Genomic DNA, 4,581 nt, shown 5'->3' with positions numbered 1-4,581 from the left:
GAGTGGGCAGGCCCGCCGGGGGTCCCCCCCATGGTCCTCTTCCCCCTCTTCCAGCCCCCACGACCCCTTACTCACCGGCACTGGAGCCCTGGTGCTGAACAGGCGGCCTGGTGGGCCTCATGTTTCAACACCAGGGCGAGGGGCCAACCGAAGAGATGCTCTAGCAGCCAGAGCATCTCTGTGGAGGACCCAGCCTCCGGTTACCTCAGGGCACGGTCCCAGATCGTGCCCTGCTCTGCTTTTTTAAATTTCGATTTTTTAGACCCCTCGATATCCAGGGGTCTAATTTTCTCCCCACGCTGCAAGTTTGCAGCGCTTGTGCCTGTTGCCCTGCCTCAAAGGGGTTTGAGGTGGGGCAAGAGGCACGTGTGCGCTCATCTGGACGTGCCCATAAGGTTTAACTATAACTGCACATCAAAAGCTCTCTTTTACAGTTTTTAGAAAAACCTAAAAATAAGCCCTCATTCTATTCTTAGCTCACATTAAATTAAATCTTTTCTAGATTATTATTAAATAATCAAGATAAAAAGTGAAATTCTTCCTTCTAGGTAACCTGTTTTATAGGTGTATTAATATAGATAATTAATGTAGATAATCAATCAAAAAATTAAAATTAAAGCACCAGTTTCTATATAACTGGGTAATTAGAGCAGGGGCACCTTTTTGTTTAGACATAGAAATACACTTTATTTCTCCATATTTAAGATATGACCCCATATTAATGCATCATCTGAAGAAAATATTTAGCTCAGAAACTAGAGCAGAAAGTTTAAATTAAATACAGAATGCTTCAGCAAAGCCTTAAAATTTCTCCCTGAATGGTTTCAGACGATCTGAAGCAGCTTACTGAAAAGCAATGGCATGCAACTGCCAAGACCTAACATCCTATTACAGCATGAATTTATATTTTCACAAATGTCAGTTATTCAACAAAGAGTTGTACTATCCCTAAAGCAAAGGTAACTATTACTTTTCTTTCTACTCAATCCCTCCTCCTCCACTCCAAAAAGTCCATCTTTTCTGAAGTAGTTCTCTCAATCTGTTTGGAGCATCCAAATGTATTCTATATTCAAGAAATTGGCATGAGTGATCTCAGATGAGAAAACAGCTGATAAGACAGTTTGTCAGGTGCTCAAAAAGCAAATAAAGCTAGGGCCAGCGATGACCAAGATAAGATCCCCTTTGTACTTCTCCATCAATTCTGGGTGTTGCATATGTAACGTAAGGCTATGACTGCACTGCTTGTTTTTGAGCAGCCTTTTGGAGGTATTGTACCATAAACAAAACAATTGCAGCCATGCTCACTCATTTCCCATAAAGCCAAAAAGGAAAAACCTGAGCAACACATAATATCAAAGGGGCAATAAGCTGCCCTACCATCTACTGCAAGAGTCCATAACAGCTTAGAAATGAATTTGACCACGGAGAAGAACCACATCATCTTTCAGCTCTCCTGTGCACCATGAACAATGTAACAAAGAAGCAAAGTTTAGCAATCTGCATGCCATGGGCACCCGAGATAAATAACCTGCTCCAGCCTCTGTTTGAGCCTAATTTGCATACTTGCAAAGCAGGGTGTTTTTTGTTTGTTTGTTTTTTTACACCTGAACTTTCCTACCCAGGAGAACCATACCATCTTTTAGTTCTCTTGTGCAATATGAAGTTTTGTTTCTACCTGGGAGAAATTTTACAATCTTTGAATTCCCCTTGGCCTGACAAAGGGTGTTGAGATCAAAAGCTTGCAAATAAAATTTTTTTTGTGCAACTATCTAGTTGGTCTAATAAAAGATATCGCCTCTACCCCAAGAGTTTTGTCTGCCTAACAGCTTAGAACACATTTTAAGTGCAAACCCAGGTAAAGCTTGCAGCAAATTATAACTCTAAATGCAGCCAGTTATCTGTAAGTGCTAATTCAAGAGTTGGCAAGTCAAGAATTTCTGGAAAAGTTTCAACAAATTGTATTGCATGACCAGAGGCCTGTTGTGCAAAGAAATTGTATTAGCTAGTAGCTTAAGCCTTGTATAAGGAGTTGGTATTTCTTGAAGTGACAAGTAATGCAAGGTGCCTTTGTGGTAACAAAAGTTCTGTGCAAGTTCTTGACATCTAGCAGCAAGGTGATAGTTTATTTAAATAAACAGCTTACAACTGTCACATTTAGACTTTCAGTGCGAATGCAAATCATTTGCAGAAAACTTGTTCACCATGTAGCAGGAAAAGTGTTTAACTGCTTTAGTTTAAATTGGGCTCTTTTGTTCAGCATATAAAAATCAACAAGGAACAGTTCTGGGAGTACAGGAAATAATTTAATCAAATGAAAAACAGCATCCAAAGATAGTGCATTAGTTTGTACAGATCACCTTTCAGACGTTTCTTGCACTGAAACATGTATAACTAGTCCCATTATAATGTTGCTGCTTCCTGACAATATGCTTTACCAGTCCTATATTCCAATCATTGTAAGAGTATAAATTTGGATTCAGGAAAGATACAGAACCTAAGTAACACAAGGATTAACTTAAAAAAAAAGAAACATTTACTTCAAAGTTATGTAATACATTTAGACTTAATGCTTGCCAGTGAATCTGACTGTATAAAAGTGCTCAAACACTGAAGCAAAGACCAACAACTTCTGACAATCTAAACAGGGTGCTCAACCTCCAGCCTGCAGGCCAAATGCAGCCTGCAGAGCCACAGCATTTGGCTCATGGGGCCCCCATGGGTCAGAAAATTTGGCGGCAGGGGAGCAGTGACTGTTAATACGACCATTCTCTCCTGCTGCCAAATTCCCATGCTCCTCCCCTCTCCCCCCCCACACACAGCTAGATAGGGCAGGCCACATCCTTTCCTCCCTGCACAGCTGAATCAGGGTCCTCCACTGCCCATGGGGCTGGGTTAGAGCTGGGCCACATCCCCTCCCCACACAGGGCTGGGCTATACTCCCTTCCCCCAGTGTGGCTGAATTCATAGCCAGGCTGCTCCCTGCCCCATGTGACCAGATGGGGCCCCAAACACACCTGCCCCAGGGCACCAGACTGGGGCCATGGGGTGGATCCAGCCTGTGGAGGGACTAGGCACTGCTCATCTGGCCTGCCAGGGAAACAGGTTGAGCACCAGTGATCTAAACCATTATATTTTTATAGGTATCCCAGCCTTCCTGTATGAATTCTGATGTCTCTTAAGATAACCGGACAGTCTATTAACAACAGGTGCAAGGAGCCCAAAGCCCATAGCAGGCATTTGCTCCCCGCCACACCCAACAGGTTTCACTCCTGCCCTGTCACCCAAGAGAGAGGGGAATTGGGCTCTGCTCTTCGCTTTGCAGCAGCAGTTACCACCTCCTGCAGGTGGCAGCTGGGGTTGGGGCACTGTTGCGGGGGGCAGGTGGATGGGGAGTGAGGGGCAATGGCATATCAGGGCTGTTCAGTGCCACAAAGCAATGTATACAGTGTGTGTGTGGGGGGGGCGGGAAGGGGGTGCAAAAATGACAGTTGCAGCTGGATCTGCATCCTGGTGAGTGAAGGGGGCAGGGAGAGCTCTGATTTTCCATGATAAAAAAACCCAAAAATCAAATGCCAAAAATTTATAGGTATTTAACATTTATTTTATTATAACAGTTGAGGCACTGGTAGGCTTCCAAATTGATTTAAAATTGTAAATATATCAATAAAATAGTGTCCAACTGATACATCTATGTTGGTACACATGTACGTACGTATGTATGTACTTGCGTACATAGCATTTAATTTCAATCATGGAAAAACTTGGATTTGGGGGGTTTTAAATCAGAGAATTTGCCAAAAATTTTTAAACAGAGATGTTATTTTAAACAGAGAAAACCAAGATACTAGCTAATCAGGGGTGCACTGATAAGACTTTTTTTGGTGGACATGGATGGCTGATTATTAACCAGCCATATCAGCCAATACTGACCTGATAGCCAATATACAGCCCCACAGCTTGGAGAGCGGTGTCCGGCCAGTAAGTCTGTAGGGGGGATGGGGCATGGGGAGACGGGCAGATTGAGGCCCCCCCAGCTGGGCAGTGCCTCCCCTGCACCTACCCCACAGCCTCCCTCACCGTGGTGGCCTCGATCCGCTCCTCCTCCTCCTCCATTCCCCTCCTTCCCCCAACGGACTTATCCGCTGGAAGCTGCTCTCCACGCTTCCAGGCTGCATTCCTGGCTGCGTGCATGCTGTGGCTGCACACACACGTGGCATTTATTGGCAACATTATCGGGTGCACTGGCCAAAAAAAGCTGATTGCCAATAACGTCAATTTTCCTTTTAATCTGTGCTGATCCAATATGTACCAATATATCAGTGCATTTCTACTGCTAATAACCCTGTGTTGACAATATTATCCTCCCTAATTTTCCCAAGACAGTCAATAAGGCAATAGAAATTGTCTGTAAAAGTCAAAATAGGTTTGATGGCTAATAACTATTTCTGAAAGCAAAGGAAGTGTGTGCACGCTTGGGGTGGGGGAGGGGAAAGGGAAAGGGAAAGGGGACAATTCTACTTCCTCTTTAGCTTTTCTGATCAGAGAAAAGTGATCGAGGAAAATTTTTTTATGTTTTTCTCC

The 4,581-nt window shown here is 43.7% G+C and overlaps 1 protein-coding gene across 2 annotated transcripts in view; it reads right to left on the bottom strand.

The window, feature by feature from the left end:
* XPO6 (exportin 6) overlaps window positions 1-4,581 on the bottom strand; it is a 97,937-nt gene that overhangs the window by 55,620 nt on the left and 37,736 nt on the right. The window lies entirely within an intron of this gene.

Source organism: Alligator sinensis, unplaced genomic scaffold (genome assembly GCF_000455745.1).
Source record: "Alligator sinensis unplaced genomic scaffold, ASM45574v1 scaffold449_1, whole genome shotgun sequence".
NCBI classification, from domain to species: Eukaryota; Metazoa; Chordata; order Crocodylia; family Alligatoridae; genus Alligator; species Alligator sinensis.
The sequence above is the reverse complement of the archived record's forward strand: the minus strand, read 5'-3'. Positions and strand labels throughout refer to the sequence as shown.